The sequence below is a fragment of the Cherax quadricarinatus genome, chromosome 1 (genome assembly GCF_038502225.1).
Source record: "Cherax quadricarinatus isolate ZL_2023a chromosome 1, ASM3850222v1, whole genome shotgun sequence".
Lineage (NCBI taxonomy): Eukaryota > Metazoa > Arthropoda > Malacostraca > Decapoda > Parastacidae > Cherax > Cherax quadricarinatus.
The window spans coordinates 71,185,851-71,207,381 of record NC_091292.1 but is presented as its reverse complement, the minus strand read 5'-3'; the positions used below and the strand labels follow the sequence as shown (position 1 = coordinate 71,207,381).

The window sequence follows — 21,531 nt, the reverse complement described above, 5'->3', positions numbered from 1 at the left end:
GCTTTAGGTAGATGTCGTTTTGATAAGGACCTGCCTCGTATGGGCCAGTAGGCCTTCTGCAGCGTTCCTACATTCTTATGTTCTTAGACACATGACACACTAGATACATGACACGCTAGAGACATGACACACCAGATACATGACACACTAGATACATGACACACTAGATACATGACACACCAGATACATGACACACTAGATACATGACACACCAGATAGATGACACACTAGACACATGACACACTAGATACATGATACACTAGAGACATGACACACCAGATACATGACACACTAGATACATGACACACTAGATACATAACACAGTAGATACATGACACACTAGATACATGACACACTAGATACATGACACATCAGATACATGACACACTAGATACATGACACACAAGATACATGACACACCAGATACATGACACACCAGATACATGACACACCAGGTACATGACACACTAGATTCATGACACACTAAACACATGACACACTAGATACATGACACACTAGATAAATGACACACTAGATACATGACACACCAGATACATGACACACTAGATACATGACACACTAGATACATGACACACTAGATACATGGCACACCAGATACATGACACACTAGACACATGACACACTAGATACAAGACACGCTAGAGACATGACACACCAGATACATGACACACTAGATACATGACACACTAGATACATGACACAGCAGATACATGACACACTAGATACATGACACACCAGATAGATGACACACTAGACACATGACACACTAGATACATGATACACTAGAGACATGACACACCAGATACATGACACACTAGATGCATGACACACTAGATACATAACACACTAGACATATGACACACTAGATACGTGACACACTAGATACATGACACACTAGATACATGACACACAAGATACATGACACACCAGATACATGACACGCCAGATACATGACACACCAGATACATGACACACTAGATATATGACACACTAGACACATGACACACTAGATACATGACACACTAGATACATGACACACTAGATACATGACACACCAGATACATGACACACTAGATACATGACACACTAGATACATGACACACTAGATACATGACACACTAGACACATGACACACTAGATACATGACACACTAGAGACATGACACACAAGATACATGACACACTAGATAGATGACACACTAGATACATGACACACCAGATACATGACACACTAGATACATGACACACCAGATAGATGACACACTAGACACATGACACTAGATACATGATACACTAGAGACATGACACACCAGATACATGACACACTAGATACATGACACACTAGATACATGACACACTAGATACATGACACACTAGATACATGACACACTAGATACATGACACACCAGATACATGACACACTAGATACATGACACACAAGATACATGACACACCAGATACATGACACACCAGATACATGACACACCAGATACATGACACACTAGATACATGACACACTAGACACATGACACACTAGATACATGACACACTAGATACATGACACACTAGATACATGACACACCAGATACATGACACACTAGATACATGACACACTAGATACATGACACACTAGATACATGGCACACCAGATACATGACACACTAGACACATGACACACTAGATACATGACACACCAGATAGATGACACTAGAAATATGACACACCAGATACATGACACACTAGATACATGACACACTAGATACATGACACACCAGATACATGACACATTAGATACATGACACACCAGATAGATGACACACTAGACACATGACACACCCGATACATGACACACTAGATACATGACACACTAGATACATGACACACTAGATACATGACACACTAGATACATGACACACTAGATACATGACACACCAGATACATGACACACTAGATACATGACACACTAGATTCGTGACACACTAGATACATGACACACCAGATACATGACACACTAGATGCATGACACACTAGATACATGACACACTAGATACACGACACACTAGATACATAACACACTAGATAAATGGCACACTAGATACGTGGCTCACTAGATACATGACACACCAGATACATGACACACTAGACACATGACACACTAGATACATGACACACTAGACACATGACACTAGATACATGAATCCGTAAACTCAGAGGCCAATGCGTTAACCACTGAGCCAGCTGTCTCGAAATAGATGCATCCAACTAGGTATATTTCTCTACACCATAGAGAGGTTAGCATTGGCCACCACTGTGGACACAAATGCAGGATTTTCAGATGGATCTCACACCTGCGTGGCTGAGGCGAACTCTAGCTCAAGTCACAGTTGTGGCCCACGCTAACATCCCTATGGTGAATAGAAATGTACCTAGTTGGAGGCATCTTATTAAGAGCCAGCTGGCCAAGTGGTTAACGCACAGGCGTGCTAGTTTTAGGATTCACTTGCCATGGATTCAAACCCCACCCGTTCTCTGATTTTTTTTTTTTGATATCGTGTTTTACGATTTCGTGAATAAGCTTAGATAACAAGAACAAGAAGCCACGGTGCATGCTGAGCTGAGTGACAGGTCTTAGTTGTGTCACTTGAGTGGCTGGTTTATTGTGCGCCCCCAGCTCATCCCGTGAGCAACAGCGCAAAAAAAGCTTTATAGAGGTCACACCGTGTCTGTATCAAAGCCCATCAAGCATAGTTACATCACGAAAAAGCATACTGTCAATTTATATATATATATATATATATATATATATATATATATATATATATATATATATATATATATATATATATATATATATATATATATATATATATATATATATATATATTTCTTTCATTCAACACACCAGCCGTATCCCACCGAGGTGGGGTGGCCCAAAAGGAAAAACAAAAGTTTCTCCTTTCATATTTAGTAATATATACAGGAGAAGGGGTTACTAGCCCCTTGCTCCTGGCATTTTAGTCGCCTCTTACAACACGCATAGCTTACGGAGGAAGAATTCTGTTCCACTTCCCCATGGAGATAAGAGGAAATAAACAAGAACAAGAGCTAGTAAGAAAATAGAAGAAAACCCAGAGGGGTGTGTATACATATGCTTGTACATGTATGTGTAGTGTGACCTAAGTGTAAGCAGAAGTAGCAAGACGTACCTGAAACCTTGCATGTTTATGAGACAGAAAAAACACCAGCAATCCTACCATCGTGTAAAACAATTACAGGCTTACGTTTTACACTCACTTGGCAGGACGGTAGTACCTCCCTGGGCGGTTGCTGTCTACCAACCTACTACCTATTATATATATATATATATATATATATATATATATATATATATATATATATATAATGTATTAATATTTTTTCAAAGAGCTAATGAACACAGTACAATACGGAGTTACAATTTCAAAAGCATTTAAACATTAGACATTATTATATAGGGAAGTAAACAACATTCCTGTAGCCTAAGACTGATATAGACACAGAGAGACCTAAATGATGACACAGTGGAAGCTAATGTCATACAGAGGTTCGAAAACGGGTATGATGCGGCTGTTTCACACAAGTATAATGAAGGTTACGAGGTTGGAACCACGAACTAGAGCTCGCCTCCCTCTTACCAGTGAAATCACAGACAGGTAATTATAAAGAGACAGTTACAGAGCTACACACCGAGGACGACGCTCTGTCCCACAGACGGATGTGAAACATACAACAAAGTTCTCAGATACAGAGGCGGCCAATACACACACACACATACCAGTGGGAGGGGGAGGGGAAGGGGGAGGATGGGAAGGGGGGTTCTTGCGTGTTGACTTAACCATTTGGTGGGAGTGGTGCTTCAGTCAATTCCCCTCTCGTGCCCTCCCTTCCAGCACCCCTCAACCCAAGTGCTTTCCCCTGCCCTACCATCTCCCCTCTCTCACTCGGTGCTGTGGATTAACAAGAGAAACACAATATTACACTACAAGCGGGCGGTGGCAGGCAGCTGCTCACTTGTGTTAATGTAACTTGGCTCACTGGCGGTTGCAAGTCAGTGCGTTCATAGACACAGCTAACACAGTATTGCAAAGTCTTTAATAACACAGTTTCGTTCAAGGAAAGCTTGAACGGAACGTTTTAACAAAAGCTTACTCTGCTCAAGGTAACTTTGTAATACCGATATTTCCCCTTTAATAACGTTGTATAATTTAATTTGTGATGGTTTAATCGGATTATAATACTCTGGTGAAATTTACAGTTTTCATTACATATTTCTGAATAGTTTAATGGCTTGTCCGATGTTTTCAACCGACTAAAATGAGTTGGTTATATTATAGTGAGACCTCTCCCTCAGTTGCTCTCATAATGGGTACCTGTTATATTATCTGGAGTTTATCTGGAGAGAGTTCCGGGGGTCAACGCCCCCGCGGCCCGGTCTGTGACCAGGCCTCCTTAGGTCTGTATCCCAGGATGCGACCCACACCAGTCGACTAACACCCAGGTACCCATTTTACTGATGGGGAACATAGACAACAGGTGGAAAGAAACACGTCCAATGTTTCTACTCTGGCTGGGAATCGAACCCAGGCCCTCACCGTGTGAAGCGAGAGCGTTAACCACCAGGCCACCAGAGCCCCTCTCCCTCAGTTGCTCTCATAATGAACTAACTACTCTGGGATTTGTCTCACTTCACGATTGCCTAACTATAATATTTTTGATCTTTCAAGGCGAACTGAGCTAATTTTTTTCCTCTCTCTTTTTTTTACAGCTCCAGTATCATGGCACCGCCACCCTGACTTTAGCTGGTAAGTAACTGATGCTTTAAGTTTGAGTTTGAATATTTTGAGGTATCCAGCGTAGATGAAGCAGTGGAGATAAAAGTTCCATGCATTGGAATGGGAGGAATGTGATTATGTCAATTTTAACAACAGCTTTGAATGAGTATGGAGGAAGGAGGTGAGGCAGTAAGCAGGTTGAAATGGGGTAAAGCAGTGGAGATGAATGGAATTAAGCTTACGATGCTGAGAGCAGGTGAGAACATAGTTTTGGAATTTCAGTACCAAACTATGATTAATCAGAAGACAATAAACAACACCTCTTGAAGGTCTGGTGTCATTCGTCTACAACAACGTTGACACAGAGAAGAGGAAAATGTAAACCTAATCCGGTGAAAGTAAACTTGAGATAAATAAACTGCACACTGAACTGTTCAGCATTTCTGTAAAGAAACAATACCCTCTAGTTATTTTTCCTCGTTCAGTGTAAAAACAATATTGTGCTTGGAATTTAAATATTACTTTAAGTCTATCTGAATGTGATCCAGAAAAAGTATATACATAAAATTAGCGTATCTCTTATGAAGTATTAGTATAAATTCAGTTTGACAGTCATAAAGAGTTTATCATTATAACTGATAAATACATTATCCGGAGTCGGTACTAATGGAAAGCTGTTGCCATTCCATTTGTGTACATCATCTATTGTTGTAAGTGATGACTCGTCAACTGCTAAATGAACCTTTCTCTTTTCTATTATTGTCTAAAGCTTCAGCTAAAATCGTATTAACAAGTAAATCGTTAATGCGCATATAATATCAGTATAATAATAGTCTCCCTCATTCCCGAATCTCTCTCTCTTTCTCTCTCTTTCTCTCTCTCTCTCTCTCTCTCTCCCTCTCCGCGCATACAGACAAAACAAACATACACTTACAACCACTCAGTGGCCGCTTTATTAGGTATCTAACACAGTCACACACGCTTGCTGGAACTCCAGCCCCTCGCACATAAAATCTCCTTTACCTCCTTTCTCCAACCATACCTAGGACCCCACCCCCTACTCCGTCTTCCTTCTACTATTATTTTGTTCCATTCTCTTTCAATGTCCGAACCACCTCAACAACACCCTCTTCAGCCCTCTGGATAATACTTTTAGTAACTCCGCACCTCCTTAATCTTCAAGCTACTTATTCTCTGCAATATTCACACCACACATTGCCCTCAGACACGACGTCTCCACTGCTTCCAACCTTCTCCTTGTTGCAACTTTCTCCTCAGACTCCTTAACGCACACACCTTTTTTCCCTCGTCTATTCTATGGTTCACCTCAACTTTCATAGACTCATCTGTTGATAAGTCCATTCCCAAATATCTGAACACATTCACTTCCTCCGTACTCCCTCCCTCCAATCTGATATTCAATCTTTCATTACATAATTATTTGGTTTTCCTTTTCACCTTGTTCTTTCCTATGTTCACTTTTAATTTCCTTGTTTTATATAATCTCCCAAATTCGTCCATCAGCCTCTGCAACTTCTCTTCAGAATCTCCCAAAAGCATAGTGTCATCCCACTTTGCGATAGTTTCTTTATCTTTTAATCCCACACATCTTGTCAACACCCGAACATTCACTTCTCTTACAACCCCATCTATAAATATATTAAAAAAACCATGGTGGCACCACGCATCCCTGTCTAAGGACTCCTTTTACTGGGGATTGATCTTTCTCTATCATACATACCCTAACCTGAGCCTCACTACCCTCATAAAATCTCGTAACTGTTTTCATTATTCTACCACCTATTCCATACACTTGCAACATCTGCCAATTGCTCCCCTATCCACCCTATCACATGCCTTTTTGGAATCCATAAATGTAACAAAAACCTCTTTACTCTTATCTAAATATTGTTTGCCTAAATGCTTCACTGTAAACATCTAGTCTACACATCCCCTACCCTTCCTAAAGCCTCCTCGTTCATCTGCGATCCTGCTCTCCATCTTACTCTTAATTCTTTCAATAATAACTCTTCCGTACGCCTTACCAGGTATGTTCAACAAGCTCATTTCTTCACCCATCTCTACTAAAACTCGAGAGAAAAGTAAAATAAAATTTAAACTGTTCTTTAAAACGTTGTAAAATATTTTGCGTATTATTGCTATATTAATCCAGAAAATAATGATGGTGAATAATCTTGTTTGCTATAATGTTTTATTACTGACGCAGTTAGATGCAGCGATTATTTACGTGCGCATTAATGTGTATTTCACGCCAAGTTTTATTCTTATTTTCGGCGCTAAAGCCATTTACCTGGAAATCAGTGAATTATATAAATGCGTCAAAATGTTAAAAGCGACAGTGGGTCAGATTTATTTTTATTGTTTTTGTACAGCACAGAAGCATTTTACATTTTAAATAAATCGGATTTCCAGAACACCTGCATGTCAGGCATTGTTAATCTCTGTTGATGGTTTTATGCGCGTGTGTGTACACGCACAAGCACGAAGGCAGTCACTGCGGATTATTGATGTGATCTCTGCTCTTCTTGAAGCACATTGATAACATGCCAGAATTATTATTATTATTATTATTATTATTATTATTATTATTATTATTATTATTATTATTATTATTATTATTATGGGGGAGCGTTAATGCCATAAGAAGTCTTATCTCGCTATCTTATTGCTTAAGTGTTCACAAGAAATTATGATTGTGTCCAGTTTTTACAGTGCCCTCTTATATCTTGTAGATTTTCAGTGTTGTATGACCCACATGGGTTTAGCGCCTTTTTTAATATAATAATAATAGATTTTCTCCAGAGGTTCATAGAGTGCGTGTGCTCCTTCTCTCAGCATCCAGAGTGAAACATTGTTAGATTCCGTTCCTTGTGACGAGTCCAGTTCTACCAGCAGGTTCTTGACTTCCTCAGTTGTGTTGGTGTTATGCAGCCTCCGCTGTACTCACCTATTTGTGGTTGAAGGAGTCTATTCACCGCTCCTATCTCTGCCTCTTCACTCTCACTACTAGGTCACTCTCCCTGTTCTATGAGCTGTATCATACTTCTTTTTAAAGCTATGTATGGATCCTGCCTCCATTACACCACTTTCCAGAATATTCGACTTTTTGACAACTCTATGACTGAAGAAATACTTCCTAACATCCCTGTGACTCATCTGAGTCTTCATCGTCCAACTGTGTCCCCTTGTTGTTGTGTTCCATTTCTGGAACGTTCAGTCTCTGTCCATCTTGTTAATTCCTCTCAGTATTTTATATGTTGTTATAATGTCCTCCTATCTCTCCTGTCCTCCAGTGTAGTCAGGTCGATTTCCCTTAACCTCTCCTCTCGTAGGACATGGCCTTATCTCCAGGACTAGTCTTCTTGTAAACCTTTGTACTTGTGTGTGTATATATGTGTGTGTGTGTGTGTGTGTGTGTGTGTGTGTGTGTGTGTGTGTGTGTGTGTGTGTGTGTGTGTGTGTGTGTGTGTGTATGTATGTTTGTATCTGTGTGTGTTTGTATCTGTGTGTGTGTGTGTGCGTGTGTGTGTGTATGTGTGTGTGTGTGTGTGTGTGTGTGTGTGTGTGTGTGTGTGTGTGTGTGTGTGTGTGTGTGTGTGTGTGTGTGTGTGTGTGTGTGTGTGTGTGTGTGTGTGTGTGTGTGTGTGTGTGTGTGTGTGTGTGTGTGTGTGTGTATGTACATGTGTGCTTTTAATCTACATCACGATCTGGATATAAGTATATTTAACTATTGTTTCTGCTGAATTTTCATGACGTTTTATGAACTTGATGCTTTATCCCGTGAAGTTTTTTTATGTATTTGTATTCGCAAGTAGTTCAATAACAAGTTAAACTTAGTTGCCCAAACAATCACAGGCCAACTCTGGCATTTTGCACAAATCCAAAATGGTCGCTGGTCGTCATCTAGAAAATTTAACTGACGAGACACTTTTCCTAGAATGTTGTATAGGTTTTAATGTGTGCAGAATTCACTTATAATGTTTTTTTTTTCACTCCAATATCAACATCGGACTCTACAGGTTAGATCAAGGAAATTTCTGCTATACACCAATAACCTATACGTTTCGATCCGACTTCGACCACTTACAAAGTTACTTCAAGTCGGACCGAAATATCGTCGTAAGCTCCTCTCTCCTATGTGCAGGTTATTTGTGTATTGTTCCAGTCACGGTATTGTGCCTTTTTGTTCCAAATTCCGATAAATGGTAATTTATTTTACTCCTGCAAAGAAATGGATAAACATACGACATATTACATGTGTAAGAAAAATGGTAATGAGTGATATGTGAAACATAGAATCACATCTTGTACAATGTGGGAGCTTCTATGGACAACATTTAGTGACCTTTTTCGTAAGCCCACTCATTATCCGGATAATCAGGACCAGCATGATCATCCTTAACATCCCTATAGCCTTTACTCTGTTTTTATCTTCTTCCTCTGCATCCTCTATTTCGACACCCTCCTCGTCTCCTGACTGAACATCTTTTCTCTTCGTGTAGTCACTGCAGCGGCTGTCTTCACCGGAGCTGTGGCAATATGACGAGCAAGAGAGATGTTCTTTGTGACAGACACAGACCACAGTGGTGCACTTCTTACCCTGTGCATTACACTGACAATGAATGACATCAGTCAGATCTGGTGGAACTGGGTCACTCTCAGAAGTAACATCAGCAGACTTATCGAGCGGTGCTTGCTGGTTTGCTGCTTCCACAGCATGACCTGCAGTTGGGCCTTCATCACGTACAGGAACAGGTTGTTGGATGAGGGAGGGAGGGCCGTGATTTTGGAAATTTTCCTTTGTAAAAAGTGAGAAGCGGCAGATTCTACCGATATCCTCGGCAGCCGACCATACAGAACGGGGAAGATTTTTACCACTTCCATTAGATCTGCTTGTGTGACGTCCACCTCCCATAGCAAATTAGACAAACCTGGAAAGTCCCAAGATAGCAAGGTGTTTAGTGCACTGATCTTGCCTTTTGCATATGGATATAAGGTGGTGCTACACCAGCTGTTGTCATACATGCCAAGCAGCTGCTGGAACTTTGGCCCTGGGCCGGTGCAGGTGGCACTGATACCAAACACTGTCCCATCCAACCACTACATCCCTCCCGCTCCTTTCTATTCACCCAATAGACTAGAACAAAACACATCGGTGTAGTCGCTGAGCAATGGATCACGTGCTTGCCAGAATTGGCATATAGTGGTATATAAGTGATAATGATGTCTGCCTTATCATGACCAAAGACACCATCATCCTGAATCTCCATTGCCAAATTCTCTCCCAGGCTAAAGGTAGACAACACAATTGCCAGCCTCCGCTTGCTATTCTTATTCAAGATTGCATCTCTTCTGAGCAAAGTACTGGTGATTGACAGCACGTAATCGATGGGACCTTCACCAACGCATCGTATTCTCTCATAAATATTGACAGAGGCATCGTGGTACTTGTCATAGACAATGATTTTCTGAGTACGATCTGAATAGTTATTCAGACGACCTGTGGTGGATGCGATCAGATCTGAGGGACTGCCGCCGTGTGGTCACACAAGATGGCATAACAGTTGTTGTACACTTGGTGGGATCTCGAGCACACCAAGGTGTTTGCTCAGCTCTGACTTGTTGCCTTTCCGGAGGCAACCATGCTCATTAATGAGCGATAGAGGCACTTACACCGCTCTTTGGTGAACAATGGCTCAAGCTCCTTCTGCCAGCGCTAGTCAGTTACCATGAGTCTTTGAAAAAGTTCTCAAGGTCGATGACTGGTTCTACACTGTTGCCCTTGTCATGCTTGTCAATAATGTCCATTCTCTTGATGGGGCCGTTGATAGGCTAATAGAACCCATCAAGGAGACCGGTGATGAACTTGTTCTCAGTCTTTACTACAATCGCAATAGCATCCCATTCACATCAGCAAGGGCAATTTGGTCTGTAACGGTACTTTATAGACAAGCGCGATGATCCATCGGTGGAAGAGGGAAGTTTTCAACTTCTGCAGCTATGAGACCTCGATCATCTGCATCTGAGACACGCCTGTGCTTCAACTCTTCCCTACAGAAGACCACAAAGCCCATGCTGGGTACTTCTCAGTACTGTACAAAAGGGAACATAACCTATGCTGTGTGTCTACCAGTGTCGCTGTTTTGGCGCAGTCTCACCTGGTGGATCAGCAGAGTAGATATAGTCCATGCAGGCTGACACGTGGATAATGACGAAGAAAACACCAAGCCACTCAGAAGCAAGCTCGGCAGAGTCGTGCTCTTGAGAGTTCAGCTGCGAATATTGATATCAGTCTACTAACCAAACAGGTCACTAGCGACAGCATTCCAAAGCATTTGTTGCTGACAAATGTGCCAGGCACAAAGTCCTCCTTGAGCACAACAGGGAGAGTACACATGACTGGATGAGACTGCGTGGATGTCCAATACATACCTTTCAATTTGCATACTTATGTTCAAGAAACAATTTCGTAATTTCATCGTCAGTAGATTCATCAGGTCTTAAGCATGCACAGGGGTTATCCTAAAATCATTATAACAGCGACTATGATACTATGACTTAGCCGCAGCTAAATCATGATATCCATTACAACGCACAAAAACTTCCCTCCTTCACAGATTATTCCCGTCATGACAGCGATCTAATACAACATTCTTAATTAAAAGGTGGAGCACTTGAAACAGGGTTTCTCTCACAGTGTATTACACTGCTCCGCCAATCAGGACGTCTACGCTCTACAGGGTTACAAGCTTTATCACAAAACGTCGGTTTTTGAAATCAAACACTTTTCCCTCGCGGTTCAGTTCTTTTCGATGTCATCTAGTAGATGTCATCTAGTAGTGATGCTTTGACGAAAATTCCCCAAAGATGATGTAAGGATAACCATGTTGTGTTCTGGGATCCCCATTAAAATACACAACAACAACAACAACAAAAATTTCAAAGGCAGGAACACACTAGGTTTAATACGGAATGCCCAGGAATGTCAAATGGACTAAAAAATTTATTGGGAAAACGTCGGAATTGTTCACATTAAAAATTCTGTTTATTTGAACCAACATTACTGATGATGATTTTTCTTGTTACTGTTGGTTTTCTTGTTCTTTGTTGCTGCTGCTTTTTTATTTTCGTGTTGTTCTTTATGTTATTTGTTGCAGCTGTTTCTGTTCAGCTGTTGTTTTGATGTTTTTGTTGTTATAACTAAGTGTCTGCGAAGAGAATTATAAAAAGAAGAATTCCAGAGATTTATGACTCATACTCTTACTAAAGTGTTACAAGTGTTAACTGTGTTACAAGTGTTAACAGTGTTACAAGTGTTAACTGTGTTACAAGTGTTAACAGTGTTACAAGTGTTAACTGTGTTACAAGTGTTAACAGTGTTACAAGTGTTAACAGTGTTACAAGTGTTAACAGTGTTACAAGTGTTAACAGTGTTACAGATGATAAGTGTTACAAGTGTTAACTGTGTTACAAGTGTTAACAGTGTTACAAGTGTTAACTGTGTTACAAGTGTTAACAGTGTTACAAGTGTTAACAGTGTTACAAGTGTTAACAGTGTTACAAGTGTTAACTGTGTTACAAGTGTTAACTGTGTTACAAGTGTTAACTGTGTTACAAGTGTTAACAGTGTTACAAGTGTTAACTGTGTTACAAGTGTTAACAGTGTTACAAATGTTAACAGTGTTACAAGTGTTAACAGTGTTACAGGTGATAACAGTGTTACAAGTGTTAACTGTGTTACAAGTGTTAACAGTGTTACAAGTGTTAACTGTGTTACAAGTGTTAACAGTGTTACAAGTGTTAACAGTGTTACAAGTGTTAACAGTGTTACAGGTGATAACAGTGTTACAAGTGTTAATAGTGTTACAAGTGTTAACTGTGTTACAAGTGTTAACAATGTTACAAGTGTTAACAGTGTTACAAGTGTTAACTGTGTTACAAGTGTTAACAATGTTACAAGTGTTAACTGTGTTACAAGTGTTAACAGTGTTACAAGTGTTAACAGTGTTACAAGTGTTAACTGTGTTACAAGTGTTAACAGTGTTATAAGTGTTAACTGTGTTACAAGTGTTAACAGTGTTACAAGTGTTAACTGTGTTACAAGTGTTAACAGTGTTACAAGTGTTAACAGTGTTACAAGTGTTAACAGTGTTACAAGTGTTAATAGTGTTACAAGTGTTAACAATGTTACAAGTGTTAACAGTGTTACAAGTGTTAACTGTGTTACAAGTGTTAACAGTGTTACAAGTGTTAACTGTGTTACAAGTTTTAACAGTGTTACAAGTGTTAACTGTGTTACAAGTGTTAACAGTGTTACAAGTGTTAACAGTGTTACAAGTGTTAACAGTGTTACAGGTGATAACAGTGTTACAAGTGTTAATAGTGTTACAAGTGTTAACTGTGTTACAAGTGTTAACAATGTTACAAGTGTTAACAGTGTTACAAGTGTTAACTGTGTTACAAGTGCTAACAGTGTTACAAGTGTTAACTGTGTTACAAGTGTTAACAGTGTTACAAGTGTTAACAGTGTTACAAGTGTTAACTGTGTTACAAGTGTTAACAGTGTTACAAGTGTTAACTGTGTTACAAGTGTTAACAGTGTTACAAGTGTTAACTGTGTTACAAGTGTTAACAGTGTTACAAGTGTTAACAGTGTTACAAGTGTTAATAGTGTTACAAGTGTTAACAATGTTACAAGTGTTAACAGTGTTACAAGTGTTAATAGTGTTACAAGTGTTAACAATGTTACAAGTGTTAACAGTGTTACAAGTGTTAACAGTGTTACAAGTGTTAACTGTGTTACAAGTGTTAACAGTGTTACAAGTGTTAACAGTGTTACAAGTGTTAACAGGGTTACAGGTGTTAACAGTGTTACAAGTGTTAACAGTGTTACAAGTGTTAACAATGTTACAAGTGTTAACAGTGTTACAAGTGTTAACAGTGTTACAAGTGTTAACAGTGTTACAAGGTTACAGGGTTACAGGTGTTAACAGTGTTACAAGTGTTAACAGTGTTACAAGTGTTAACAGTGTTACAAGTGTTAACAGCGTTACAAGTGTTAACAGTGTTACAAGTGTTAACAGTGTTACAAGTGTTAACAGTGTTACAAGTGTTAACAGTGTTACAAGTGTTAACAGTGTTACAGGTGATAACAGGGTTACAAGTGTTAACAGTGTTACAAGTGTTAACAGTGTTACAAGTGTTAACAGTGTTACAAGTGTTAACAGTGTTACAAGTGTTGACAGTGTTACAAGTGTTAACAGTGTTACAAGTGTTAACAGTGTTACAAGTGATAACAGGGTTACAGGTGTTAACAGTGTTACAAGTGTTAACAGTGTTACAAGTGTAACCAGTGTTACAAGTGATAACAGGGTTGCAAGTGTTAACAGTGTTACAAGTGTTAACAGTGTTACAAGTGTTAACAGTGTTACAACTGTTAACAGTGTTACAGGTGTTAACAGTGTTACAAGTGATAACAGGGTTACAGATGTTAACAGTATTAATGGTATTAACAGTATTACAGGTGTTAGCAGTATCACTGGTATTACCAGGATCACAAGAGTTAACAGCATCATTTTGTGTTAAAAGTATCACTGGCGTTAACAGCGCAGTATCACTGCTGTTAACATGATCACTGGTGTTAACAGTGCAACATCACTGGTGTTAACAGTGCAGTATCACTTGTGTTAACAGTGCAGTATCTCTGGTGTTAACAGTGCAGTATCACTGGTGTTAACAGTGCAGTATCACTGGTGTTAACAGTGCAGTATCACTGGTGTTAATAGTGCAGTTTTACTGGTGTTAACAGTGCAGTATCACTGGTGTTAACAGTGCAGTATCACTGGTGTTAACAGTGCAGTATCACTGGTATTAACAGTGCAGTATCACTGGTGGTAACAGTGCAGTATCACTGGTGTTAGCAGTGCAGTATCACTGGTGTTAACAATGCAGTATCACTGGTGTTAACAGTGCAATACCACTGGTGTTAACAGTGCAGTATCACTGGTGGTAACAGTGCAGTATCACTGGTGGTAACAGTGCAGTATCACTGGTGTTAACAGTGCAGTATCACTGGTGTTAACAGTGCAGTATCACTGGCGTTAACAGTGCAGTATCACTGGTGTTAACAGTGCAGTATCTCTGGTGTTAACAGTGCAGTATCACTGGTGTTAACAGTGCAGTATCGCTGGTGTTAACAGTGCAGTATCACTGGTGTTAACAGTGCAGTATCACTCGTGTTAACAGTGCAGTATCGCTGGTGTTAACAGTGCAGTATCACTGGTGTTAACAGTGCAGCATCACTGGTGTTAACAGTGCAGTATCACTGGTGTTAACAGTGCAGTATCGCTGGTGTTAACAGTGCAGCATCACTGGTGTTAACAGTGCAGTATCGCAGGTGTTAACAGTGCAGTATCACTGGTGTTAACAGTGCGGTATCACTGGTGTTAACAGTGCAGTATCGCTGGTGTTAACAGTGCAGTGTCACTGGTGTTAACAGTGCAGTATCGCTGGTGTTAACAGTGCAGTATCACTGGTGTTAACAGTGCAGTATCACTGGTGTTAACAGTGCAGTATCACTGGTGTTAACAGTGCAGTATCGCTGGTGTTAACAGTGCAGTATCACTGGTGTTAACAGTGCAGTATCGCTGGTGTTAACAGTGCAGTATCACTGGTGTTAACAGTGCAGTATCACTGGTGTTAACAGTGCAGTATCGCTGGTGTTAACAGTGCAGTATCACTGGTGTTAACAGTGTAGTATCACTGGTGTTAACAGTGCAGTATCATTGGTGTTAACAGTGCAGTATCGCTGGTGTTAACAGTGCAGTATCACTGGTGTTAACAGTGCAGTATCACTCGTGTTAACAGTGCAGTATCGCTGGTGTTAACAGTGCAGTATCACTGGTGTTAACAGTGCAGTATCGCTGGTGTTAACAGTGCAGTATCACTGGTGTTAACAGTGCAGTATCACTCGTGTTAACAGTGTAGCATCGCTGGTGTTAACAGTGCAGTATCACTGGTGTTAACAGTGCAGTATCGCTGGTGTTAACAGTGCAGTATCACTGGTGTTAACAGTGCAGTATCGCTGGGGTTAACAGTGCAGTATCACTGGTGTTAACAGTGCAGTATCACTGGTGTTAACAGTGCAGTATCGCTGGTGTTAACAGTGCAGTATCACTGGTGTTAAAAGAGCAGTATCACTGGTGTTAACAGTCCAGTATCACTGGTGTTAACAGTGCAGTATCGCTGGTGTTAACAGTGCAGTATCGCTGGTGTTAACAGTGCAGTATCGCTGGTGTTAACAGTGCAGTATCACTGGTGTTAACAGATCAGTATCACTGGTGTTAACAGTGCAGTATCACTGGTGTTAACAGAGCAGTATCGCTGGTGTTAACAGTGCAGTATCGCTGGTGTTAACAGTGCAGTATCACTGGTGTTAACAGTGCAGTATCACTCGTGTTAACAGTGCAGTATCTCTGGTGTTAACAGTGCAGTATCACTGGTGTTAACAGAGCAGTATCGCTGGTGTTAACAGTGCAGTATCGCTGGTGTTAACAGTGCAGTATCACTGGTGTTAACAGTGCAGTATCGCTGGTGTTAACAGTGCAGTATCGCTGGTTTTAACAGTGCAGTATCACTGGTGTTAACAGTGCAGTATCACTGGTGTTAACAGTGCAGTATCACTGGTGTTAACAGAGCAGTATCACTGGTGTTAACAGTGCAGTATCACTGGTAGTAACAGTGCAGTATCACTGGTGTTAACAGTGGAGTATTGCTGGTGTTAACAGAGCAGTATCACTGGTGTTAACAGTGCAGTATCACTGGTGCTAACAGTGCAGTATCACTGGTGTTAACAGAGCAGTATCACTGGTGTTAACAGAGCAGTATCACTGGTGTTAACAGAGCAGTATCACTGGTGTTAACAGTGCAGTATCACTGGTGTTAACAGTGCAGTTTCACTGGTGTTAACAGAGCAGTATCACTGGTGATAACAGTGCAGTACCACTGGTGTTAACAGTGCAGTATCACTGGTGTTAAGAGAGCAGTATCACTGGTGTTAACAGAGCATTATCACTGGTGTTAACAGAGCAGTATCACTGGTGTTAACAGAGCAGTATCACTGGTGTTAACAGAGCAGTATCACTGGTGTTAACAGTGCAGTATCACTGGTGTTAACAGAGCAGTATCACTGGTGTTAACAGAGCAGTATCACTGGTGTTAACAGAGCAGTATCACTGGTGTTAACAGTGCAGTATCACTGGTGTTAACAGAGCAGTATCACTGGTGTTAACAGAGCAGTATCACTGTTGTTAACAGTGCAGTATCACTGGTGTTAACAGAGCAGTATCACTGGTGTTAACAGAGCAGTATCACTGGTGTTAACAGAGCAGTATCACTGGTGTTAACAGTGCAGTATCACTGGTGTTAACAGAGCAGTATCACTGGTGTTAACAGAGCAGTATCACTGGTGTTAACAGAGCAGTATCACTGGTGTTAACAGTGCAGTATCACTGGTGTTAACAGTGCAGTATCACTGGTGTTAACAGAGCAGTATCACTGGTGTTAACAGAGCAGTATCACTGGTGTTAACATAGCAGTATCACTGGTGTTAACAGAGCAGTATCACTGGTGTTAACAGAGCAGTATCACTGGTGTTAACAGAGCAGTATCACTGGTGTTAACAGAGCAGTATCACTGGTGTTAACAGAGCAGTATCACTGGTGTTAACAGAGCAGTATCACTGGTGTTAACAGTGCAGTATCACTGGTGTTACCAGAGCAGTATCACTGGTGTTAACAGAGCAGTATCACTGGTGTTAACAGAGCAGTATCACTGGTGTTAACAGAGCAGTATCACTGGTGTTAACAGAGCAGTATCACTGGTGTTAACAGTGCAGTATCACTGGTGTTAACAGAGCAGTATCACTGGTGTTAACAGAGCAGTATCACTGGTGTTAACAGAGCAGTATCACTGGTGTTAACAGTGCAGTATCACTGGTGTTAACAGAGCAGTATCACTGGTGTTAACAGAGCAGTATCACTGGTGTTAACAGAGCAGTATCACTGGTGTTAACAGAGCAGTATCACTGGTGTTAACAGTGCAGTATCACTGGTGTTAACAGAGCAGTATCACTGGTGTTAACAGTGCAGTGTCACTGGTGTTAACAGAGCAGTATCACTGGTGTTAACGGAACAGTATCACTGGTGTTAACAGAGCAGTATCACTGGTGTTAACAGTGCAGTATCACTGGTGTTAACGGAACAGTATCACTGGTGTTAACAGTGCAGTATCACTGGTGTTAACAGTGCAGTATCACTGGTGTTAACAGAGCAGTATCACTGGTGTTAACAGAGCAGTATCACTGGTGTTAACAGTGTTACAAGTGTTAACAGTGTTACAAGTGTTAACAGTGTTACAAGTGTTAACAGCGTTACAAGTGTTAACAGTGTTACAAGTGTTAACAGTGTTACAAGTGTTAACAGTGTTACAAGTGTTAACAGTGTTACAAGTGTTAACAGTGTTACAGGTGATAACAGGGTTACAAGTGTTAACAGTGTTACAAGTGTTAACAGTGTTACAAGTGTTAACAGTGTTACAAGTGTTAACAGTGTTACAAGTGTTAACAGTGTTACAAGTGTTAACAGTGTTACAAGTGTTAACAGTGTTACAAGTGATAACAGGGTTACAGGTGTTAACAGTGTTACAAGTGTTAACAGTGTTACAAGTGTAACCAGTGTTACAAGTGATAACAGGGTTGCAAGTGTTAACAGTGTTACAAGTGTTAACAGTGTTACAAGTGTTAACAGTGTTACAATTGTTAACAGTGTTACAGGTGTTAACAGTGTTACAAGTGATAACAGGGTTACAGATGTTAACAGTATTAATGGTATTAACAGTATTACAGGTGTTAGCAGTATCACTGGTATTACCAGGATCACAAGAGTTAACAGCATCATTTTGTGTTAAAAGTATCACTGGCGTTAACAGCGCAGTATCACTGCTGTTAACATGATCACTGGTGTTAACAGTGCAACAACACTGGTGTTAACAGTGCAGTATCACTTGTGTTAACAGTGCAGTATCTCTGGTGTTAACAGTGCAGTATCACTGTTGTTAACAGTGCACCATCACTGGTGTTAACAGTGCAGTATCACTGGTGTTAATAGTGCAGTTTTACTGGTGTTAACAGTGCAGTATCACTGGTGTTAACAGTGCAGTATCACTTGTGTTAACAGTGCAGTATCACTGGTATTAACAGTGCAGTATCACTGGTGGTAACAGTGCAGTATCACTGGTGTTAGCAGTGCAGTATCACTGGTGTTAACAATGCAGTATCACTGGTGTTAACAGTGCAATATCACTGGTGTTAACAGTGCAGTATCACTGGTGGTAACAGTGCAGTATCACTTGTGGTAACAGTGCAGTATCACTGGTGTTAACAGTGCAGTATCACTGGTGTTAACAGTGCAGTATCACTGGCGTTAACAGTGCAGTATCACTGGTGTTAACAGTGCAGTATCTCTGGTGTTAACAGTGCAGTATCACTGGTGTTAACAGTGCAGTATCGCTGGTGTTAACAGTGCAGTATCACTGGTGTTAACAGTGCAGTATCACTCGTGTTAACAGTGCAGTATCGCTGGTGTTAACAGTGCAGTATCACTGGTGTTAACAGTGCAGCATCACTGGTGTTAACAGTGCAGTATCACTGGTGTTAACAGTGCAGTATCGCTGGTGTTAACAGTGCAGCATCACTGGTGTTAACAGTGCAGTATCGCTGGTGTTAACAGTGCAGTATCACTGGTGTTAACAGTGCGGTATCACTGGTGTTAACAGTGCAGTATCGCTGGTGTTAACAGTGCAGTGTCACTGGTGTTAACAGTGCAGTATCGCTGGTGTTAACAGTGCAGTATCACTGGTGTTAACAGTGCAGTATCACTGGTGTTAACAGTGCAGTATCACTGGTGTTAACAGTGCAGTATCGCTGGTGTTAACAGTGCAGTATCACTGGTGTTAACAGTGCAGTATCGCTGGTGTTAACAGTGCAGTATCACTGGTGTTAACAGTGCAGTATCACTGGTGTTAACAGTGCAGTATCGCTGGTGTTAACAGTGCAGTATCACTGGTGTTAACAGTGTAGTATCACTGGTGTTAACAGTGCAGTATCACTGGTGTTAACAGTGCAGTATCGCTGGTGTTAACAGTGCAGTATCACTGGTGTTAACAGTGCAGTATCACTAGTGTTAACAGTGCAGTATCGCTGGTGTTAACAGTGCAGTATCACTGGTGTTAACAGTGCAGTATCGCTGGTGTTAACAGTGCAGTATCACTGGTGTTAACAGTGCAGTATCACTCGTGTTAACAGTGTAGCATCGCTGGTGTTAACAGTGCAGTATCACTGGTGTTAACAGTGTAGTATCGCTGGTGTTAACAGTGCAGTATCACTGGTGTTAACAGTGCAGTATCGCTGGGGTTAACAGTGCAGTATCACTGGTGTTAACAGTGCAGTATCACTGGTGTTAACAGTGCAGTATCGCTGGTGTTAACAGTGCAGTATCACTGGTGTTAAAAGAGCAGTATCACTGGTGTTAACAGTGCAGTATCACTGGTGGTAACAGTGCAGTATCACTGGTGTTAACAGTGCAGTATCGCTGGTGTTAACAGTGCAGTATCGCTGGTGTTAACAGTGCAGTATCACTGGTGTTAACAGATCAGTATCACTGGTGTTAACAGTGCAGTATCACTGGTGTTAACAGAGCAGTATCGCTGGTGTTAACAGTGCAGTATCGCTGGTGTTAACAGTGCAGTATCACTGGTGTTAACAGTGCAGTATCACTCGTGTTAACAGTGCAGTATCTCTGGTGTTAACAGTGCAGTATCACTGGTGTTAACAGAGCAGTATCGCTGGTGTTAACAGTGCAGTATCGCTGGTGTTAACAGTGCAGTATCACTGGTGTTAACAGTGCAGTATCGCTGGTGTTAACAGTGCAGTATCGCTGGTTTTAACAGTGCAGTATCACTGGTGTTAACAGTGCAGTATCACTGGTGTTAACAGTGCAGTATCACTGGTGTTAACAGAGCAGTATCACTGGTGTTAACAGTGCAGTATCACTGGTAGTAACAGTGCAGTATCACTGGTGTTAACAGTGCAGTATTGCTGGTGTTAACAGAGCAGTATCACTGGTGTTAACAGTGCAGTATCACTGGTGTTAACAGTGCAGTATCACTGGTGTTAACAGAGCAGTATCACTGGTGTTAACAGAGCAGTATCACTGGTGTTAACAGAGCAGTATCACTGGTGTTAACAGAGCAGTATCACTGGTGTTAACAGTGCAGTATCACTGGTGTTAACAGAGCAGTATCACTGGTGTTAACAGTGCAGTATCACTGGTGTTAACAGTGCAGTATCACTGGTGTTAACAGAGCAGTATCACTGGTGTTAACAGTGCAGTATCACTGGTGTTAACAGTGCAGTATCACTGGTGTTAACAGAGCAGTATCACTGGTGTTAACAGAGCAGTATCACTGGTGGTAACAGAGCAGTATCACTGGTGTTAACAGAGCAGTATCACTGGTGTTAACAGAGCAGTATCACTGGTGTTAACAGAGCAGTATCACTGGTGTTAACAGAGCAGTATCACTGGTGTTAACAGAGCAGTATCACTGGTGTTAACAGAGCAGTA

At 40.9% G+C, this 21,531-nt stretch overlaps 1 protein-coding gene across 6 annotated transcripts in view; it reads left to right on the top strand.

Annotated features, from left to right (window-relative positions):
• Positions 1 to 21,531, top strand: part of LOC128688563 (octopamine receptor beta-2R-like) — a 1,632,995-nt gene that overhangs the window by 1,401,722 nt on the left and 209,742 nt on the right. For all 6 annotated transcript variants that reach the window (XM_070082740.1, XM_070082747.1, XM_053776437.2 and 3 more), the window contains one exon: positions 4,825 to 4,861. The gene's annotated coding sequence lies outside the window, so the exon portion shown is untranslated. The remainder of the gene's footprint in view (positions 1 to 4,824; positions 4,862 to 21,531) is intronic.